The following is a 24,215-nucleotide window of genomic DNA, read 5'->3' as shown; positions in this document are numbered from 1 at the left end:
AGACTCTTGGTGTCTGTGCCTCCTCCCGTTCTCACACCAGCGATAGCCGAGGCTTAGTTCAGAAAAAAGCAAGATGTAGTCATAGGATGGAATAAATGATTGAATAATTGAATAATCCGGGTAACCCAGGGAGGACAAGATGGTCAAATAATGGTCAAATAAGGCTGCAGATCAATCAAAAGTTGTAAATTTATGCTGAGTGGCCGTATTAGGCCTAAGCCTACTAGGGGGGGGGGAACAGTTAAGGGGGAGACCAACTGTCATCCCCCAACTGACAATTCTCAGTTCCTTCCCCATAAGCTTGATCTTCAGGCCATTCAGCCCATTAAACCCCTTCCATGCTTCAGAAAAAAGCGGGGAAGTGTCCAGATCCCTCAAAAACTGAGGGATCCTAACGTTTGTAATGCTGCCCTCTTCTCCACCAACAACGGGGGCGTCTTTGCAGCCAAGCCTCCAGGTAATGCCGCAGTCCTCTAACCTCCTCCCCGACAGTCAGCTGTTCCTCGGGCTCCATCCACGGCTCTATCGAGTCGGCAACACCTCAGCTCAATGGGAGGGGGTCAAAAGATGGTTAACTGACCCCCTACACCCCTGAAAATGTCAAACATCGCCTCCCTAAACTCGGGGTTCACTGCGGAGCCGCCATTTTGGTTTGCTGCCCAACGGAATTTTTAGACATGCAGATAGTATTATATTGATTGTCTTTATGATAGCTAAAAAGAGTTATTTCTGTTTGAGTACAAGACTTGTTTCTTAAACTTTTTTTAATCATTGTCATTTAATCCAAATAGGAATATCATATATGACACATAAATATCCAGGATTTATGGGAAATTTACAAAATATGTTTTTACTTCTGATTTACATGTGATTAATATTTCAAAATTTTGGGAGGATTTTTTTAATGAAATAAGCCTTTTGACTAAACAAAAGACTGAATACACTCCAAGGTTAGATTTGCTACATATATTCAGCGATAAGAGTGAAAAACAGAAAACTGAGAAGGGCTTATATTCTTTCTATCATTAGTTAAACAAATTATTGCTCAGCATTGAAAAATGCTTGATAATAATTCAGTTCAACTGTAGCTAAAGAAGAACTAGTTGAAAAGGTTTTTTTTTTAAATGTTGGAGAAACAGAATAGAGAAATACATCTTTATAAGAAACAATGTAATTTTGTTAAGCAAGCAGTTAAGCACAAAGATTATCAGGATTTGTAGGAAAAAAATGACAGATTTCTACCAAATATGAAACAGATGTATAAATAATATTGTACTGGACTTATATCTGCACAATAAAATAAAACTAATCATCATCCATCAGGGCATTTTATTGCCTTTAGCAGCTCAAACTCAGGCATCAGCCCAACATCCACTGTAGTAAAGACAAAAGCAAATAATAATTTCCGTTTCTCCGAAATTTCCTTGAGCTCTTTAAGGTCTCATGTTAGTACTTCAGTTGCCTAGTGGCCTAACGGTCTCCTTGTTTGGTTTCCTGTTTAGAATATCATAGTAATTGTTGTGCATCTTAATGTGGTTGCCATTCTTTGGTATAACAATAACACTGATAACATATACTCTTATAATTACTTGGATTCTTCAGCCTTCCATCCTTCTGAGGTCTGTAAAATGAGGACCCAGATTGTTGGGGGCAATAGGCTGACTCTGTAAACCGCTTAGAGAGGGTTGTAAAGCATTATGAAGCGGTATATAAGTCTAAGTGCTTGTGCTAATGCTAGTCTAGTTGACAAAAAATCAGAAAGCATCTGGCAGCACCTTTTTTGAATAAATACATAAATAAAATATGCTGGTTGAAAAAGTTGCTGTCAGAAACTTCTGATTTATTTAATAGTTCCTTAATATGCTTCTTAGACAAACACAATATTTACAGTGCAGCCTTACCCCAAATGCCTCAGTCTGCAGAATGACAGAAGCACCATAATGTGATGTTCTTCTTGGACATTTTTATGGAGGAATGAATAAGATCTTATCAAGGGACAAAGGCATACTGGGAGATCTTTTCTAAGACTGCCAAGATTCTCGATTATGGCAAAGAGAACAAGAAGCTTGTGTTCTTATTTTACCTGAGATAATGCCCCTTTCATTTTGTTTGATTTCTTGACATATTAAGTTTGGCCCAACATCTTTAGAAGTATTTGACAGCAAATGGCCCCATTTTATTGGAGAGGGCATACAGTTTGTGATCGGGGGGGGGGGAGTGAACTCCATGGACAATTTGCAGAATTGTACAAATGTTTGTTGCAACAGGTTGTATTTTGAACTGCTTGAGCGATTTTGTGGAGAAAAATAAGAACATGAAAAATGTATTCTGATTTCCCCCACTGGCAGGTGCTGCCCAGAAGTGAAGTAGTTTTTCAAACTGGCAAAAGAAGAAGTATGAACAAAAGAGAAACAGTAAAGTACTGAGAAATAATTTGTAGAAATGAGGTTGAGGTAAGATGGAATAACTAGATTTTGAAGGAATGTTAGAATGAGCCTTAAGGAAAACAGAAGAATTTATTTATTTTATTATTTATTTATTTATTAGTTCGATTTATATGCCGCCCTTCTCCAGAGACTCAGGGCGGCTTACAATGCATTAAGCAATAGCCTTCATACTTTTGTATATACCTGCTTAGTAGGGCTTTTTGGCCCCCCCTAAGTGGTGTTCTATTTTATACAAAGTCAGCTTATTGCCCCCACAAACAGGGTCCTCATTTTACCTACCTCGAAAGGATAGAAGGCTGAGTCAATCTTGAGCCTGGTGAGAATTGAACTCACAGTAATTGCAGGCAGCTGGCAGCTAAGTGCTACTTTAACCGCAGTTTAGTCTGCTGCGCCAGCAAGGCTCCTAGAATAAATGGTTAGCCTTTATTTTGGAAACAACAGGGCTTCAGTTTACATTGTTTTGTTATTTAAATTCAACTTCATGAAAGTTCATTCCCACTTTCCTTTTGTTCCTTGAGAGTTTAATCAAGAGGGGTATGCAATTTGTTCTTCAGACATTTTGGACTTCAGTTTCCGTCAGCCCCCAACACCATGGTGAATGATAAGGCAGGATGAGGAATTGCCATTCAAAAACATAGACAGAGGTATCCATGCGGTATGTGCAGATGTTAGAATGTCAACATGGCTGCCATGACTGTGGTATCAATTATTAGAATTCCAGAGTACTGAAATTATATCCAACTCAGTATTGTACCAACAATTTAGAAAAGAAAACAAGCTAATCTCATATAAAAAGTGGAACAGTAAAATTGGGCACATAATAGACTTTAAGAAAGTCATTGACATAGATTTAGAGTATGCAGGCAGGAAAACGGAAGACTGTGCAATCAAGGGAATTCTTGTCTGAAGTACCGAAAAGTAAGTGAGAGAATGGAAATAATCTTTGTTTTAATACTCGGAAGACAATGTTCTAAAGAGTCTCCAGGGAATTCATTGTTTTAGCAATTAAGTGTTCTTTCAGTTAGAGATACGTTTTCCCCAAAGTTAGGCAACAAAGTGAATGGGGTGGAGTGAGGACTTTATGAAATAATATATTTTATCTGTCATGTTGCCTAAGTTTAAATAGAAAAGTGTATGTTGAGGACAGGGGTGGGTTCTACTTACCTTTACTACCGGTTCACAGCAGGATCATGCACGCACACTCGCTTCGCTCGTGCATGCGCCTTGCTTCTGCGCATGTGCAGATCGCTTCTCATGACATCAGGGTCAGTGGGCGGAGCCTCCTGACAGTTTTACTACTGGTTCTATAGAACTGGTCCGAACCAGGGGCAACCCACCACTGGTTGAGGAACACGTCAAAGTTAATTTAAGGAAATAAAGATCACAGGGGACACAGAAATTAACCCCTTTTTAATCCTTCTCCCTCTCCAATATTAAGGAAGTACATTGTTCATAGCAGCTCAGAAACTCAGTGTTGCTAGTGTGGACACAAGGAGATTAATAAAGCCAAGGTGGTAACCATGGCCAAGTGATCAAAGCCCCTCCCCCCCATGGATGGTGTGATTGTTGTGGTTGCTATCTTGATTTTTTTCAGCCTATTTCTGGAACATTTTCTCATGCATGTTTTTTTCAGCATTTTCTTAGCATGGTTACACAGAGATCTATGACAAACTGAGAGGGAAAAAAAGGACAAGTATAAAAAAATGGAAAGAGGGACATATAATAGCAACAGAATACCAGCAAGTAGCCCAAGTATGCAAGGATGAAGTCAGGGAAGTTAAGGCTCAGAATGAATTAAGACTTGCAACAAATGCCAATAATAATAATAACAACAACAACAACAACAACAACAAAAACAACAACAACACTAATGCCATGAAAGTGAAGATACAAAATCCACTGACAATCCAAACTTCCGACTTTGCAACAACAAAGTTGAAACTGTTTCACACTCAATATGTGAGTGCAGCAAAATCACACAAACTGATTACAAAGTTAGACATGATCAAGTTGCTAAATTAGTCCACTCGTCATTATGTAAAAAATATGACATACCTGTATCCGAAAAGTCATGGGAGCACAAAGTGGAAAAAATTATCGAAAATGAGACAGTGAAGATCTTGTGGGACTTTCGAATACAGACGGATCGTCATTTGGAACATAACACACCAGATATCACGGTTGTTGAGGGCCGAAGTGTACCATTTATTGATATCGTTGTACCAGGAGACGCCAGAGTCAAAGAAAAAGAACTGGAAAAAAATAACGAAATATCACAACATGGCCATCGAAACTATATGGCTATGGATGAAACATATAACAGTGACACCCATTGTCATCGGGGCACTTGGTACCATGTCCAAGAATTTTACAAAACACATCAAGAAATTGCAGCTTCCTGCAATAACACCAGCAGAACTGCAAAAAACTGTGCTATTCGGAACATCATATATTTTAAGATACCTAGGACGCTGGCAGCAACCCGTATCAATCATTATCACCAGTCAATCGTATTTGTGACACATTTTTAAATGTTCAGTTGATTTTCATGTTTAATGAATAAAAGAGATAATAATAATAATTTTCTTTCAACATGTAAGAAGCAAGAAAAAAGTAAAAAGTTAAGGAAACAATCAGTTCAAAATAGGAGAAGATGGCAAGGAGTTGAGAGAAAACATGGAAAAAGGAGAAATGCTTAAGTCATTTTTTGCATCTGTCTTCATACAAAAGGAAAAAATAGTCCATAAAAGCAGCACTGTAGGAGACAGAATAGGAATATAAGTCAAAATAGGCAAGAAAACGGTAAGAGAACATCTATTCATTTTAGACAAGTTCAAATCGCCAGGACCAGATGGATTACATCCCCAAGTTCTGAAGGAGCTGGCAGACATGATTTTAGGCTCACTGAATATAATCTTTCAGAGCATGGGGGAACTTCCAGAGGAATGGAAAAAAGCTGGCGTGGTTGCAATCTATAAAAAGGTAGCGTGGGGTGTTATCTGTGTGTGGATTTAGGAAACTGCAGAGCAATCAGCCTGACATCAATACCTGGGAAGATCCTGGAAAAGATAATGAAGCAGCACATCCGTGAGCATCTAGAAATGAACAAGACAATTAATAGAAGCCAGGGGTTTGTCAAAAACAGATCATGCCAGACAAACCTTTCTTTGACAAAGTGACTAAATTAGTGGATAAGGGAAATACTGTGGACGTAGTTTACTTAGACTTTAGTAAGGCATTTGACAGTAGAACACATCCTGCTACTTGGTAAGAGAGAACAATGTGAGATATCAGATGGATTAACAATTGGCTGGTGAACCACACTCAGTGAGTAGTAGAAAGCCTGCAGTGGGGTACCTCAAGGTTCTTTCTTAGGCCCAGTATTCCTCAATATCTTTATAAATGATCTAGATGACGATATAGAAAGGGAATTCATCAGGTTTGCAGACAACACCAAGCTGGGGGGAATAACCAACACTTTGGAAGATGGTCTCAAGATTCAGAAGGACTTTGAATACTGTGCCCGATCCAACAAAATGCAATTCAGTGATGAGAAAAGTAAGGTCCTACATTTAGGCAAGAAAAACCAAATGCACAGATATGGAATAGGTGATACCTGGCTCAATAATAGCAATTGTAAGAGAGATCTAAATCACCAATTAAGTATAACCCAGTGTGCTGCAGCTGCCAAAAAGGCTAATTCAGTCCTAGGTTGCATCAACAAAGGGATATTTTCAAGATCATGCGAAGTAACAGTACTATTTTACACTAGTGAGACCACACTTGGAAAACTGCATCCAATTCTGGCCACTATGATACAAAAAAGATGTTGACACTCTGGAAAGAATGCAGAGAAGAGCAACAAAGATGATAAGTGTTCTGAAGGCTAAACCATATGATGAACAATTTAGGAAATGTTCATCTGGTATGTCTAGTCCAACAAAGAGAAGAACTAGGGGCAGTGGTGGGTTGCTCCAGGTTAGCACTGGTTCTATAGAACCAGTAGTAAAATCAGCGGGAGGCTCCGCCGACTGACCCTGATGTCATCAAAACACTTCTGCGCTTGCACAGAAGAGCGCGTGCGTGGCCCTGTTGCAAACAGGTAGTAAAGGTAAGTAGAACCCACTACTGACTAGGGGTAATATGATAGTAATCTTCCAGGATTTAAGGAGCTGTCACAGAGAAGAGGGAGTGAGGGCAGAACGAATAATTAAATTTTATTAAATAATTAAAATTATATGAAAGGGTAGATTAAAGAGAGATTCAACCTGGAACTAAAGATAAATTTCCTGACAATGAGAACAATTAATCAGTGGAACAGCTTGTCTCCAAAAATTGTGGGTGCTTTATCAGTGGAGATTTTCAACAAATGACTGGACAGCCATTTGTGCGGAATGGTATAGGATCTCCTGCCACAGGCAGCAGGTTGGATTAGAAAGGACTCCAAGGTCCCTTGCAACTTTATTTATTCTATGTTCTCTGTGTTTATTTTTTCTAACATAATTGACTTTTGAATACTTTTTTCTGCAGTGTTTACATTTAAACTTGAAACTAAAAATATCTATACAACTATTTGTACTTTGCTGGTAGTTCTTGACTTATTACCATTTCTTTAGCATCAAAATAACAGCAATCAAAGTAACAGCAGCACTGAAAAAGTTATTTATGATCAGTCCTCACACTTATCACTGTTGCAGCATCCACACAGTCATGTGATCAAAATTCAGACGCTTGATAACTGGCATGCATTTATGAGGATTGCCGTGTCCTGGGGTCATGTGATCACCATTTGCAACCTTCCCAGGTGGCTATCTGCAAGCAAAGTCAATGGGAGACACTGGATTCACTTAATGGCCCCATGATTCATTTAACAACTTCAGTGATTTTTTTAACAATCAGAAAAAAGAAGATCATAAAATTGGGTACAACAACTCACTTAACAACCTCCTTGATTAATATCAGAAATTCTAGTCCCAATTATGTTCATAATTCAAGGACTATGGTACTTGCAATAATCTATCTGGAAATTCTTCCATGCAAAAAACCCTTTTACGAAAATAAGCAGTTGTGTTTTACTAATTGTAAAACAAGCTGAGTCAGAAACATTGGAGACCGCTGGCCTAGTTGCAGCTATAGTACTTCCGGTAACAGCATTTTTGGTGATTTTGGGAAGTGGGTGGCAAATATCAGATATCACAAAATGTTGAGGAAGGGTCTCTTTATTAGAGTTGGAGTCTTCAATGGGGTATCCAGAACCCCATCAAATTCCTTGCCTCATCTGGCATTTAGAAATTACAATGTATTTTTATACTGTCATGTACAAAAATGTGGATATTTTTAATAAATGCAAAGCAAAGGACCAACTTCCATTATCTTCATCTCTAAGAATCCTCTGAAACCCAAATAGGTCTCATGAAGATAAACATGATGGGGACTGCTTCCAGCTGCTTTGTTGGCCATTTATTCATGGGCTAGAAGTTGGACAAGAGGCAAGACAGAATATCCTTCAATGATGGAGAGAACTCAAGAAACCATCCTGGTAAGTTTTCAAGTAGTTATATATCCTTCCTGGAAACCATTTTGTAAGTTGGGAAGACATTTTGGGAGAATATCCACAATATGTTCACAAAATCCACCTAGATCTCTCCAAATGTTGACCTAGAATGGCCGCTGAATATATTTCACTCTTGTTGAATTCTGTTGTGTCAGAAATTATGAATTGGTCAGAAAGACAGTGTTGCAGAATTAAGACATCATAACTGAAACACAATGGAAGATGTCTGTTAGCTCTTCCACCTTCCAGATAATCTCCTGATTTTTACTTGAGGAAGCTGCTAAGGCCTCATAAATTTGGCAGTTTTTGTTTTCTCTGGCTGGCTTCTCCCATGCTAAGTACTAACCTTTTGATTCAAACAAAAACGGGAAATGAGAAATTGGCCACACAGAGAGCTTTTCTTGAAGATGCCAAACTGCTGAGTTTGCCTGGAACATAACAGCTTCATGTAGAAAAATAAAAACGTTATTAAAATGCCCTTTGCACTCCCCCTTCTATTTTCTGCAGCTGGCCATGAAAAAGCTTTTGTTCAGCTCTTGGAAGTATCCTATGTGTGTTCCAGTTTTTAGAGCAAGGACAGCGTTTCAAAGCATTTGGAAAATGCACAGAAGTCAGCAGTTTCTCCAGTAAAATGAAGGGCCAGGTAATAAGCAGCCACATACACTAGATCTGTACTTGGCAGCTTAATAAAGAAGAGCATTGAATGCTAATTGCAAACTCAGTGCTGAAAGTTCTGTTCCTAATTTGTGCATTGTATTATCCATGCAGATCAACATTTGATCCTGCTGGAATCAAATGATCATTCAAATGGCTTGCATGAAATAGTCTAAAGGGAGCTTCAAGGTGTGGATATATTTTTTTTCTATTTTGTAGTACAAATATACAATGATAGATGAGCTGGTAGGGAACACGGCAGGTAATTTAAATGAACTCTGCCCCATTTTCTAATTCACTCTTCTTGTAGTGTTGAAGATACTCTACAACTAATTGAAAAACTGAAATAAATATATAACTAAGTAGCACAAGATGCTTATAGGTGGATCATCTTTATTAAATGACTGGAGCTGAATCTAACAAGTCACAGGCACATACCTTATTCTAAGCAACGTAAGCATCTGTTTTGACCCATGATGATACCAACATGACTCTTTATTTAACCCCTCTACAAAACAATATGGAAAAAATAAAAATCCAACACTCCATTTGGATCCATGTTGGGAACTTGTAGAAGATTAGCATGGTTAGATTCAGCTACTACTCAGCTCAGTGTTTATTTATTTATTTATTATTATTTATTAATTAAATTTGTATACCGCCCTACTCCTGAAGGACTCAGGGTGGTGAACAGCCATAAAATAAAACATATAGATACAAAATTTAAAATAGAGATAAAACAAATTAAATAAATTTGGCTGAACCATTTTAAAACCCCAATAATTTAAAACCAAATTTAAAATTCCCATTTAAAAGAGGAAAATTTAGGTCAGGCCAGCTTGATGAAATAGGAACGTCTTAAGTGCGCGACGGAAAGTACGCAGATCCGGGATCCTCCGTATCTCCGGGGGGAGCTCGTTCCAGATAGTAGGTGCCCCCACAGAGAAGGCTCTCCCCCTGGGGGCTGCCAGTCGACATTGTTTGGCCGACGGCACCCGGAGGAGCCCCTCTCTATGGGAGCATACTGGTCGGTGGGAGGCTATCTGTTTATCTGTTACAGATTATTCCCAGTTAAGTTTGTCAGGGTAATTAATGAAGGAAGCTTCTAACACAGGGGTCCCCAACCCCTGGTCTGCAGACTGGTACCGGTGTGCATCCCGTTGGGAACCGGGCCTTGCAAACAGCGGGTCAGCACACAAAGCTCCATTTGTGCAAGTGGCGGGCACATGTGTGAACCCCTCCCCTTCCCCCCGTCGCCGCCGCTTCTGGTCCATGGAGCTGGAAAGGTTGGGGACCACTGGTCTAACAGATGATACTTTACCCAGATCCACCTCAACTCTGCAAACAATGAAGTTGGAGTTTTCCAAACTCACAGTGTGGTGATTGGTTAATTTGTGCAGCCCCTATGAATAAAAATGATGATAAAGTGGAGTATAAATTTGACAAACAACTAAAAAAATAAAATAACTTTGCAACTTTAGAAAGCAAAACTGGAAAAAGGAAAGACATTGAATGTTTTTAAAAGGAAGATGAGCTTGCTTAGTTTTGCATAATTCCTTGAAAACTGAGTTTTATTTTAATAACATTGACTCCTATTTTTTGTTCCACATTTATCTGGGATGCCTGTTTGCCCTTCTTCGCAACGGTTGTAGAAAGTTCTGATGCTCTTGCCACCTTGTAAAATCTGCCAGTCTTGGATTTATATGACGTCAGGCTAGGGTACAATTTGCTGAACCAAAATCACCTTGCCTTAGATCCAAGATTCATAACTGAGTCACCGCAAATGGCAAACAAGTCATTTTATTCATCACAAGACAGCCAAGCACACACAACAACCAGAGTGCATACAAAAGCAGACCCCACCCTCCCAGTGGTGAAATCCAAATTTTTTTATTACTGGTTCTGTGGACGTGGCTTGGTGGGCATGGTGTGGCTTGGCGGGTGTGGCAAGGGAAGGATGCTGCAAAATCCCCATTCCCTCCCCACTCCTGGGGGAAGGATATTGCAAAAACTCCATTCCCACCCCACTCTGGGGCCAGCCAGAGATGGTATTTGCCGGTTCTCCGAACTTCTCAAAATGTCCGCTACCGGTTCTCCAGAACCTGTCAGAGCCTGCTGGATTTCACCCCTGCCCCCCCCCCAAACAGGGATGCAATGTGCAGATACAACATAAAATGCCACTGTAAAAGGCAGATATCTAACAGGTATTTATTGATTAATAAGTCTCCTTAAAGATGTATTTATGGCATTATCTGCCCCTTTGGGGAGTATTGTCAGAAGAATTATTTGGGGTTCCAACTCAAGCTGGGGTTGCACAGGAATAAATAAAAATGAAATCCAAACAGCTGTGAAGAAAGGAGAATTGTTTATTCCCCAAAGCATAGAGGTTTGCCTATGGGGGCAGCTACAGCAAAAACGGGTTACAAAAGGGTTGTTTTATAGGGGAGCTTGTGGAAGTGTGTATGTGCTGACAAATGACATTTGAGGGGCATGTGTGTCTGTAGGTACATGTCATCTATAATGTTTATTCTTGTGAACATGTTTCCACTGGGAGACCATTTTAATTAACTCTATTTCTTTATAGACCTTCTCCTTTCATATGTGGATTAGGTTTGGGTAACTTATTTGGGGGTTTAAGGATGTTTGAATAAAAGATTTTCCTGTTTGCTATTCTTCCTTGATTATCTTAGTTTCAGCTTGACTGTCAATTATCTAGCAGAGATGCTGATTCACAGTCCATTGTGGATTCTATTAATGTTTAATGGAAAATAAGAGACAGTATAAGGAATAAAGTATATCTTGATATAAAAGTTCCACAATTTCAATAAGGCTAATAATAAACTTTTTAAAAATTAAATGTGTATATGTATGTAGTGTGGCAAGGGAAGGATGCTACAAAATTTGCATCTGAGACTTTGAATAAACTCTATGCAAGGACAAATCAGATGCCCTCTATAATTTAGTTCAGACTGCCTGAATGTTCCCTGCACAGAATTTTGTCTTTTATAAGCAACTCAGAGAATTATCTGAATCAAATCAACCCTTTATTCTATGAGACCTAATAAAAGGCACATGTCTCTAACATGTAATATTTTTCTTAGAGACAAAATGTTCAGAAAACTTTTCCATTACTATTGTAGTTTTTGCTTATCTGCTCCTGTATAAACTAAAATATCTGCTACATCTCTGCTTCTTCACTAGCCAATTGCAAAAACAAAGTACATAGAAATCATTTTTTCCACTTGGATCCACTAGCCTTTAAATCCACCAGCAATGCCTTCAGTCATTTATACCAATTCTAAGCAGCATTTGCTGCTGAACCAGAATGGAGGCCATTTAGAGTTCATTCAGTTCTGACATCATGCCAGTTTTGCTGGCCCAACAGCAAGAGCCAAAAGCTTTGGCTCTTCCTTAGTTCCAAGATCCGCAGACAAGTCACTTCAGATGTTGAGCAAGTCCTTTTATTATAAGATATAATAAATTAGGCTTATTATGGGCACTTTTCCAGCAGTTTTCAGTTTGCATACTCAGAACTGTCTTCTCAGAATTCTCAGAATTCACTCCTATCTTTGCTTGGAACAAACCAGCTGCTCTTTTTATGATAAGACTCCAGGTTTTTCTTCCCATTCTTCTTCAACAAGCTGGATCTCAATTTTTAACCAGATGTAACCCTGGTTTAGCTTTGCCTCTTCAGCAATACTTTTCATATCCTTAATCGGACTCATCCTTAGTCAGACTCATAGATAGTCTGACCCGGGGTGAGCAACTTTGACTTCTTTACATCCTGTGGACTTCAACTCTATGACTACAACTCTACAACCTCTGGACTTCAACTCTATGGCTCCTTTACGCCCTGTGGATTTCAACTCCCAGAATTCCTGAGCCAAACATGCTAGCTCAGAAATTGTGGGAGTTGAAATCCACAGGTTGTAAAGCAGGGGTGAAATTCAAAATTTTTCCCTACCGCTTCTGTGGGTGTGGCTTGGTGGATGTGGCAGGGGAAGGATACTGCAAAATCCCCATTCCCTCCCCACTCCTGGGGGAAGGATATTGCAAAATCTCCATTCCCACCCCACTCTGGAGCCAGCCAGAGGTGGTATTTCCCAATTCTCCAAACTATTCAAAATTTCCGCTACTGGTTCTCTATCAGAACCTGCTGATTTTCATCCCTGTCATAAAGGGCCCTCCTTGATCTGATCACTCCAGCTGGTGATAGGCTACAAACACAGTGCTTTCCCTTGTCTGCAGTTGCAGGAGGGCGCTCATTTAGGCACAACTTGAGGTGAAGCCAAGATCACAAATAGATTGTTCCAGATTGTTCTCTGCCCAGTGGCTCTGACCAGGAATATGAAAAGTGGAGCTGAGAGGTTGGCTTTTTGCACCTCTTCAATGCCCCTCCAGGAGGGTACTTTAAGCACAGGTTATCTAGATATTTCAAAATATACCTTTCAAATACCATCATGAACCCCCTTTTAAGCTTCAGCTCTTGAACACTGAAATTGTGGAGGACCATGTTATACTGTATCCAGCAGTTTTCCAGAAGACTGATACACACCAACAAGGTGAATGTCAGTGATCCTCTGGAAGACTCCTGGACATGTGTGGCAGCTTTGACATCATGGCACAAAGATGTAGAGGAGCATTTCTTGGAAAGAGAACGCAGGAAAACAGCTTTTCAGCTGCTATTCCAGGAGTCTGTTGCTGGGATAAGTGGCATCACAAATATCAATTTTTTGACTTTTTCTCATTGCTTCATCTGTCAACCATGGATGTGGAGATGTCAGTCATGGGAATGGCTGCCAGTTCTTCAATCACTTGGAGATAGGTTAGCTTTGATTGTGAAAATTTGGAATGGAAATGATGGTTGTGTGAAAGTTCCCAGAAATGAGGATTCACATCTAGACTCAAAAGGTACAACCAAATCTTTGTTTAGTTGAATCATGTTGTTCGTACAAAGTGTAAGCATGTAATAAATTTGAGTGAAAAAGATTGCAGGAAAAAAACTAGTATAAGAGCATTAAGACTGAGATTTCAAATTAGGAAATCTTCTAGTAAATGGATGTTGTGATAGACGAAAAAAATAACGCCAGATTAGAGGAGGAGGGGGACTTCCGGTGGCACCACAGGTGCCGAGGACGCTCTTTTCTTGAGTGCCAGCCCTGCGATCTCGTAAAGCCGCTAGAACAGTGCAAATCAGCTGTCTAGTGGCTTGAAAACTTTCTCCCTGAGAAAGGGGAGGAAGAGAGCAGACGGGCGTAGGTAGAGCTCCCCAAGGAGCCCCAGAAACAATTCTGGGGCTCGAAGGGTGAGAGCTCCCTGGAAGCCCGACAGAGCTCCGGATCCGGGTGTTTCTGCTTCAAGCAGAAGAAGACGGCGCGACCACCCCTGCAAACAACACTTGGAATAAACATCATTCGGAAGCAGGCTGAGCAAACTCAGGAGAGATTAGATCTGCAAGTATTGAACTTTAACTCCAAATGTGTATTACTTCCTTCTGACTTATTAAGGGGAGAAAGTGAAACCAAGATGGCGATTGAGCTTTAATGGGGCATGAAAGTGAAAGTTAAAAAGGAAAGTTTCTTTTAGTGTTGGCAGCCCCTGTTCAAAATTAGAGATTTGTGGTGTTTTTTTTTTTTTTAAAAAAGGAGAAGATCAAAGATTACAGCAGTGACTTTTTTAAAAAAGGATTGATATTATTTAAAGACTGATTTCTGGATTTGGTGGATCTATTGTTCTGGCAGCTGATTAAATTTAAATTGGAAATTAAAAATGGCTTCAAAACAAATTAAGGCTATTGTCCCCAAAAGTGCTGGGACTTCGCCAGCTCAAACGTCCAGATTGCAATTTCTCTCTGTTCCAACGGAACCAACAATATTAACATTTGAAATGTTGCAGGAAGCCCTTAAAACACAAGCCTCTGTTACATAAAAAAAAATTGCTTCAATGTTTCAGGAGCAAACTCGAGAAGTTGCTGAAGAGATAGCTCAGGTCAAAGAGACTATTCAAAAACGAAACCAAGAAATTAGAGAAGATATTATTATGGCAGTACAAGGATTGGCAGGACACATTGAAGCAATAGATGAAAAAGTGGAAGAAATTAAGCAGTCTAATAAGAATTTGGAAAATAAAATGGGGGAGGTCCAGGACAAGATGGAAAGAGCAGAGGCGGATGTGATAATGATACAATATAGAGACATGGAATTTGCTCTGAGAATAAGAGGCCTCAAGGAAAATAAGCAAGAGAATTTGAGAGAGATCTTTTCAGAAGCATTTGCACAGATAATGGAAGATCAAAAAGCAAATTTTGAATGGCAAATTGACAAAATTTATCATGTCAATTCATGGGTGGCCAGACAGAAACATCTACCAAGAGACATTGTAGTTTATTTTACAACAAGGAGACTACGCAATGAAATCCTACAAGTCACTTTTAAAAATAAACTTCAAGTGCAGGGGCAGGAGGTTTTAACACTGAAAGAAATTCCCCCCAAAATGTTGAGAGCCAGAAAGGATTATGCCTTTCTGGTGGAAGAACTGAGATATCATCAGATACAATATAGATGGGAAATTCCAGTTGCTCTAGTGGTGAATTATTCAGGAGAAAGATACCGTCTCAATTCAGTGTGGAAGGCAAGAGATTTCTATACCAATGTATTAAAGGCTGAATGCCCTCAGCCCCAGGAAGCTAGAAGGAAGACGGAAATAGAGGGGGCAAGAAAGGGGAGAAAGAAGAATTGTTGGCACAGGCCGAAAAGGGTGATTTGATTATTCAAGAAGAATTAATACAATTTTCGACTACTGTTCAAGCTTTGGAGATAGAAGAACCTAAGGATCAAAGACAGACTTGAGTGGCAACCAAGCGTCAAGAAGAATTAAGAGTGCAGCAACTTCAAATGATTCAAGATACTACAAAAACAAAAGCAGTGGACAGCTGTTTATTACAAGAATTTACAGTCTGAAATAATAGAACCGCTTAGAGTTTTATTTTGTAAAATTCAATCAGGAGGAGGAGTCCCACCCTCATGGAGAACAGCTTTTGTATCACTGATCCCGAAGGAAGATCAAAACTCTGCCAAACCTGAGAATTTTAGGCCAATTTCACTTTTGAACACTGATTTTTGCCAAGATACTAGCGAATAGATTAATGCCAGTTATGCAACTAACAATTCATAATGACCAATCAGGGTTTATAAAAGGTAGGCAAATGAAATATAATGTTAGACAAATTGTAAATGTACTGGAATATTTGGAAAAAAACAACCAAGTCCCTGCAGCATTCATATTTTTGGATGCAGAGAAGGCATTTGATCGATTGAATTGGCAATTTTTATTTAAGTTAATAGAAAAAATGCATTTCGGACAGTATTTTATACAATCAATCAGAGCAATATATCAGGAACAAACAGCACAAATAATAGTTAATGGAGGTTTAACAGATGCTTTTAAAATTGAGAAAGGAACAAAGCAGGGTTGTCCTTTGTCTCCATTGCTGTTTATTTTAACTTTAGAAGTTTTGTTGAATAAGATACGTGATTCTGATAAAATAAAAGGAATTGTAATTAGACAGCAAGATTATAGATTAAGAGAGTTTGCAGATGACTTGGTTGTTACTTTATCTCAACCTATAGAATCAGCTCCACATATGTTGGATATAATAGGTCAATATGGTAGGATATCTGGATTTAAAGTAAATCAACATAAGACAAAGATGATAATTAAAAATGTGTCTATATCTCAAAGAGAAGTCTTAGGAAGAATAACGGGGTTTGAAATAGTCAGAAAGGTTAAATATCTGGGAATATATATTGCAGCCTCTAATACAAAATTGTTTAAAAACAATTATGAAGTTCTCTGGCAAAAAGTGCAGAAAGAAATGGAGAATTGGAAAAAATTACAACTATCTCTACTGGGAAGGATAGCAGTAATAAAAATAAATGTATTACCCAGGTTTTTATTTTTGTTTCAAATGATACCAGTGCTTAAGAAAGATGGAAATTTGAGGGAGTGGCAGCAAGGGGTTAATACTTTTATTTGGGGTGGGAAGAAACCAAGAGTGAAATTGAAAATTATACAGGATACACGTGAGAGAGGAGGTCTTAAAATGCCTAATTTAAGATTGTATTATGAAGCAGCTGTTTTATCACAAATTAACGATTGATTTAATTTAACTGAAGAGAGAATGTTAAATATAGAAGGCTATGATCTGTTATATGGATGGCATGCTTATTTGTTATATGAAAAAAAAGTGGATAAAGTGTTTAAGGGTCATATACTTAGAAATGCGTTGCTGAGGGTTTGGAAAAAGTATCAATATAAGCTAAACTACAAGATACCTATATGGGCAAATCCCAGACATGCAATAGAAAATATAAGTACAGAACAAAAAACGGAGGTGATTACTTATAAAGAACTTCTTTTTATGGAAAGGGGTAAACTGCAATTGAAATCTTTAAATGTATTGAAAGAAGAAGGGATAATCTATACTTGGTTTCAGTATGGTCAGCTTCAAGCTAGATGGAGGGAAGATCAAAAAATTTGTGTCATGCAAAATGAGGAAAATCTGGTAAAACAGATTAGAGATCAAAGTCAGATGCATATTAAAAGGTTGTATAAAGCTTTACTGGAAATAGATTCAGAAATGGAATTGATTAAGGATTGTATGATAAAATGGGCACAAAACTTTAAGGAATCAGTGATGATGGAAACATGGGAAAAGATTTGGGTTAGAAATGTTAAGTTTACGCAAGCACATAATTTGAGAGAGAATTTTTATAAAATGTTTTATAGATGGCACTTAGATCCTAAAAAATTATCATGTATGTACCCGAATTTGCAAGCTAAATGTTGGAGATGTGAATGTGATGATGCAACTTATTATCATATATGGTGGACTTGTAAGAAAATCAAGGCATTTTGGATAAAAATTTGGTGGGTGATGCAGAACATTTTGAAAAAAAGGTTGATTCAGAAAAATTGAAGGGTATTGTAATTAGACATCAAGATTATAGATTAAGAACATTTGCAGATGATTTGGTTGTTATCTTATCCCAACCTATAGAATCGGCTCCATATATATTGGATATAATTGATCAATACGGGAAAGTATCAGGATTTAAAGTCAATTCATATAAGACAAAGATGATAGTTCAAAATATGTCTATACTTGAAAGAGATAAACTAGCAAGATTAACAGATTTTGAAATAGTTAAAAAGGTTAAATATCTAGGAGTGTACATAGCAGCTTCAAATACAAAATTATATAAAAATAACTATGAGATTTTTTGGCAGAAGGTACAGAAGGATATGGAGAATTGGAAAAAATTACAGTTGTCTTTATTGGGAAGAATTGCAGCAATTAAAATGAATGTGTTACCTAGATTTTTATTTTTGTTACAAATGATACCTATGCTTAAGAAAGATGAAAATCTGAGAGAATGGCAGAAAGGTGTTAATACTTTCATTTGGGCTGGGGAAAAACCCAGAATAAAAATGAAAATTATACAAGATACATGTGAAAGAGGGGGTCTCAAAATGCCTAATTTAAGATTATATTATGAAGCAGCGGTCTTATCACAAATTAGTGACTGGTTTAACTTAACTGAGGGTAGAATTTTGAATCTAGAAGGTTATGATTTGTTATAGGGATGGCATGCCTATTTGTTATATGACAAAAAAGTGGATAAAGTATTTAAGGCTCATATACGTAGAAATGCTGTGTTGAGGGTTTGGAAAAAATATCAATATAAGTTAAATTATAAGATACCTGTATGGGCAAATCCTAGACATGCAATAGAAAATATAAGTATAGAACAAAAACAGGAGGTGATTACCTATAAAGAGCTTCTTATTATGGAAAGGGGGGTAATGTATCTGAAACCTTTAGATACATTGAGAGAAGAAGGTATAATTTATACATGGTTTCAGTACGGTCAACTTCAAGCTAGATGGAAGGAAGATAAAAAAACTGGCTTTGTGCAAAATGAGGAGAATTTGGTAAAACAAATTAGAGATCAAAAACAAATGCATATTAAAAGGTTGTATAATGCTTTATTGGAAATAGACTCTGAGACGGAACTGGTTAAAGATTGTATGATTAAATGGGCACAAAACTTTCAAGAGCCAGTAATGATGGAGACTTGGGAAAAGATTTGGATTAGAAATGTGAAATTTACACAAGCACAAAATTTAAGAGAAAACTTTTATAAAATGTTTTATAGATGGCACTTAGATCCCAAAAAATTATCATGTATGTATCCTAATGTGCAAGCTAAATGTTGGAGATGTGACTGTGATGATGCAACTTATTATCATATATGGTGGACTTGTAGAAAAATCAAAGCATTTTGGATAAAGATTTGGTGGGTGATGCAGAATATTCTTAAAAAAAGACTGAAATTTACTCCACAGTTGTTCTTATTGGGTATAACTACGGACTGTACAGTTGCAGAGACTAAACTGATTTTGAACTTGATAACAGCAGCAAGATTGTTGATAGCACAACATTGGAAGAAGGATTTTTTGCCTACTATTGATGACTGGATATTGAAAGTAACTAATTTAGCTGAAATGGCTAAAATTTCAGCATATTTGAAGGATCACACACAAGAAAGGTATATACAGGACTGGAGAAGATGGATTGATTATATACAAAATAAGTATCAGACCAAAAAATATCAAATAGCTTATGAATGATTTCTTTTATCTGTATAAGCGCTATAAGTGATATTAGAAGTTTTATGTCTAAGAAGCAGGATTTTATCTATGGGGGGTTAAGAATTTTTTTTAGGGGGTGTTAGTTTAATGATTGGTTAAGCAATTTAGTTTATTGTTAAAAGTTAATAGAAATACCTTGTGTTCTGCTCTGGGAAGTCGGGGAGGGGGAGGGGGGGTTGGGTGGGAGGGTTGTGGGGAAATTGTGTTTGTTTTAAAACTTTTTCAATAATAAAAAAAAAAGGTTGAAATTTACTCCTCAATTGTTTTTATTGGGTATAACGACAGATTGTACAGCATTAGAGACTAAACTGATTTTGAACTTAATATCAGCAGCTAGGCTATTGGTAGCGCAATACTGGAAGAAGGACTTTGCCTACTATTGAAGAATGGATATTGAAAGTAGCAAATTTAGCGGAAATGGCGAAAATTTCAGCGTATTTGAAGGACTATACACAAGAAAGATACATATCGGAATGGAGAAGATGGATTGATTATATTCAAAATAAGTATTAGACAGGAAAATATCAAATAGCTTATGAATGAATGCTAAATTCTAGCCATAGTGGAGTTAAGGTTTCAGGGGGAATTTGGTAGTTTAAGAATAGTTAGATTAATTTAGCTTATGATTGTTAATTGAAATACCCTGTATTTTGTTCTGGGAAGTCTGGGGGGGAGGGGGGATGGGAAGGGGGGTGGGAGTGGTGGGGAGGGAATGGGGGGATTTTTTTTGTAAAACTTTTCAATAAAAACAAAAATAAAAAAAACAAAACACAGAAGCAGTGGGAGGAGCAAGGCCAAAAAGTAAAATGCATGGAGATTTCCAGCAGATGCTCCAAGTCCTTCACGGGGCCAAGAATGGCAACTAAATTTTTGACCTGGAATGTTAATGGCCTAAATTCACCACAAAAGAGGAGAAAAATATTTCATTATTTGAAACAGTTTAAAAATGATGTAATTTGTTTACAAGAGACTCATATTAGAAGTAAAGATCAAAAATACTTAATAAATGCAAGGTTAGGTATACATTTTGTTGCATCCGCTGCTGAGAAGAAGAATGGTATAGTTATATACCTAAAAAAAGACTTAATTGCCAAATTAATTGAAGCAGATGATCAAGGAAGATTTATAGCAATTGAACTTTTAATAAAAGGAGAAAAAATACTTTTAATTGGAGTCTACGCACCGAACCAACAACAAGAAAAAATGTAAAGAAAATAAAAGAGGCAATTAATTTATTGCGAGGGCAATTTAATATGTTAATGGCAGATCAGGTCACAACTAATTTGCAATATGCTAAACATAATATTTTTTGTAATGCTAATAAACCAGGGAGGTGGTTAGCATATTTATTAAGGAAAAAACAAAAGTCACAGTCCATAGAGAAAATAGAATAAAAAGGTAAAGAGGTTTATCAGCAAAATATGATTAAAAAAGCATTTTTAGAATTTTATACGAGGTTGTATGCTGGTGATAAAATTCAAGGTACAGATATAGATAGATATCTACAGAAAGAGAATATTCCTACAATTACAAAAGAGCAAAGGGAGAGTTTAAATCAACCAATAACCACTGAGGAGATTATGTTTGCAATTAAGCAGTTGAAAGTGGGTAAAGCTCCTGGGACGGATGGCTTGACAGCTGCTTATTATAAACATTTGCAGTTAGAAATGGTGGGACCACTTAAAGAATTATTTACTAATATACAATCTGGAGGAGATGTACCCCCATCTTGGAGGACAGCTTATATTTCTTTGATTCCAAAGGAGGAGCAAGACCACACCCAGCCAAAAAATTATAGGCCCATATCACTCTTAAATACAGATTACAAGATTTTTGCTAACCTAGCAAATAGGTTAATGACAGTCATGCAACAAATGATTCATAATGATCAAACTGGTTTTATAAATGGTAGACAAATGAAGAGTAATGTAAGGCAAGTTGTTAACCTATTGGAGTATTTGGGGAAGAACAACCAAATCCCTGCGGTGCTGATATTTCTTGATGCAGAGAAAGCATTTGATCGATTGAATTGGCAATTTTTATTGAAAATAATAGAAAAGATGCAGTTTGGGGAACATTTCACAAAATCTAAAGGCAATATATCAGAAACAAACAGCACAAATAATAATTAATGGTATTTTAACAGATGCCCTTTGTCTCCATTATTGTTTATTTTGACTTTGGAATTTTTGTTAAGTAAGATACGTGGGTCGGACAAAATAAGTGGAATTAAGATTAGGCAGTATGACTATAGATTACAAGCATTCGCAGACGACTTGGTTGTTACTTTAACCCAACCATTACAATCAGTTGTAGGTCTAATGGATATAATTAATCAATATGGACAAGTATCTGGATTTAAAATAAATGCAGGGAAAACGAAAATAATAACTAAAAATATGACTATAAATCAAAAAGAAGAATTAGAAAGACTAACAGGATTTGAAATTGTAAAAAAAGTTAAGTATTTATGGGTCTATATTATGACATCAAATGCGAAATTATTTAATTATAATTATGATCCGTTGTGGCAAAAAATACAGAGAGAGATGGAAAACTGGAAAAAATTACAATTATCCTTGTTAGGAAGAATAACAGCAGTAAAAATGAATGTTTTGCCTAAGTTTTTGTTTCTTTTTCAAATGATACTAATACTTAAAAAAGATGAGAATTTGAAGATATGGCAGAAGGGTATTAATAATTTTGTTTCGGCAGGGAAGAGACCGAGAATAAAACAAAACTAACTTAAGACTATATTATGAGGCAGCTGTTCTTTCAGCAATGAGTGATTGGATGAATTTAACAAAAGAAAGAATATTGAATATTGAGGGATATGATTTGGTTTACGGGTGGCATGCTTATTTATTATATGATAAGAAAGTGGACAAGACTTTTAAAAGTCATATATTAAGGACTGCTCTATTGCGTGTCTGGAAAAAGTACAAGTATAAACTAAACGAGAAGTTACCACTGTGGGCAATACCCAGACACGTGATAGAGAATATAAGTGTAGAGCAAAGGCAGGATGTGATTACATATAATGAGCTTCTTAACAAGGAAAGAGGTATACTACAATTAAAATCTTTGAATCAACTAAGAGAAGAAAGGACAATTTGAACATGGTTTCAATATGTACAGTTGCAAGCTAGATGGAGAGAAAATCAGAAAATTGGTTTTCTGCAAAATGAGGAGAACTTGGTAAAACAGATTAGAGATCAAAGTCAAAAGCATATAAAAAGGATGTATAATGTGTTGGTAGAAATAGATTCAGAAACAGAGTTAGTTAAGGACTGTATGATAAAGTGGGCACAAAATATTGAAGAACCAATAATGATGGAAACATGGGAAAAAATATGGGTTAGAAATATGAAGTTCACGCAAGCCCAAAACTTAAAAGAGGATTTTTATAAAATGTTTTATAGATGGCATCTGGATCCTAAAAAGCTAGCCTGTATGTATCCAAGTGTGCAACCTAAGTGTTGGAGATGTGAATGTGATGATGCCACGTATTATCATATATGGTGGACATGTAAAAAAATTAAGGCATTTTGGATAAAAATATGGTGGATTATTCAAAATATTCTCAAAAAGAAGATAAAATTTACTCCACAGTTCTTTTTGTTAGGCATAATTACAGATTGTACTGTTATAGAGACTAAGTTATATATTGGAATGGAGAAGATGGATTGACTATATTCAAAACAAATATCGGACTAAAAAGTTTCAAATAGCTTATGAATGAAATCTATATTTCCTTTTTGAATATGTTTAGTTAGTTGAAAGGGGAGTTAAAGAGCAAGGGGGAGTTTGGAGACCACAGAAAGTTTGTCATGATAAATGCCTAACTACTATATCTCCCTGATCACCCGGACCTGCAAGGGTTAACTGACCACATATCCCATAATCCCTGTAACCACTCCTTACCTCTTTGCCCCTCCTCCTGGGTACAAAAAGTCCAACCACATGGTCCACAGATTATTCCAGATGTATACCTGAAAGAGAAAGGTACAAGGTCAGTGACTTCCAGTACCATCAGATCCATAATAAAGCTACTGAAAAGAATTGGAGTCTGTCTTTGAGTTATTGGGCTAGATCCAGCTTTTAACAAAATGGTAGCAGAGGATGGTTGCCCATAACTCCAGACAATGACTGAACCCAACACGTACCCTGAAGAAGCAAACAGAGCACAGACCAGAGCTCTTACCAAGAAGATGGCTGAGAAACTTGCAACCAAAGCCACAGCCATGGAGGAGACAGAAGCTGGAAGCGAGCAGAACTCCAGCCTGGACTCACAATCAGATGAAGAGGAGCCATCCAAGGAAATCACCGCCCCGGAAGAAGAAACAGCACAGAAAATGAATAAATTCAAACTCTCCATCCTGAAACTGATGGAGGCAAGCAGCAACAAAGAAAACCTCATCGCGGACCTTCAAAGCCTCTTCGAGCAACAAGAAGCAGCGATTGAGGCCCCAAAGACCACCGAGAAAGAAAAGCCAGCAAAAAAGGGTAAGCCACCCCAACCCGATGATCCTGAGCTGGCAGAATCCATTTTCGCGCCCCCTTCCCGGCGGCCATCTTGGGACGAGCACCAGCCAATGGGAAGCCAGGATTTGAATCCCTTGGCGCAAAAATGCCCGAACCCCAAAACAGATGAGGGGGACTCAGAAAGTGACTACGAAGAGCCCGACTCTGAAAGCGACCACGAAGAAACCACAATCACTCAGAAAAAGACACCTACCGATCTCGAGTTGCAAAAGGCAATCGAGACCATCACTGCTGCCCTAGGCTCCGCTTTCGAGCCTCCTGCGGCACTCAATAAATCAAAAAAAAATCCTGGAAAGCACAAG

The 24,215-nt window shown here is 37.6% G+C and overlaps 1 long non-coding RNA gene across 3 annotated transcripts in view; it reads left to right on the top strand.

Moving 5' to 3' along the window:
- The first annotated feature begins 341 nt into the window (after nucleotides 1-341).
- LOC117675558 (uncharacterized) overlaps nucleotides 342-24,215 on the top strand; it is a 47,199-nt gene continuing 23,325 nt past the window's right edge. The window contains exons 1-4 of one of the 3 annotated variants that reach the window (XR_015732357.1): nucleotides 342-457; nucleotides 2,349-2,453; nucleotides 7,855-7,986; nucleotides 8,509-8,644. This is a non-coding gene — a long non-coding RNA (uncharacterized LOC117675558). Of the gene's footprint in view, nucleotides 458-2,348; nucleotides 2,454-7,854; nucleotides 7,987-8,508; nucleotides 8,723-24,215 lie in introns of those variants that run through there. The other 2 variants (XR_004594236.3, XR_015732356.1) reach the window with 2 other exon arrangements.

Source organism: Pantherophis guttatus, chromosome 2 (genome assembly GCF_059756535.1).
Source record: "Pantherophis guttatus breed Tessera chromosome 2, ASM5975653v1, whole genome shotgun sequence".
NCBI lineage: Eukaryota > Metazoa > Chordata > Lepidosauria > Squamata > Colubridae > Pantherophis > Pantherophis guttatus.
The sequence above is the reverse complement of the archived record's forward strand: the minus strand, read 5'-3'. Positions and strand labels throughout refer to the sequence as shown.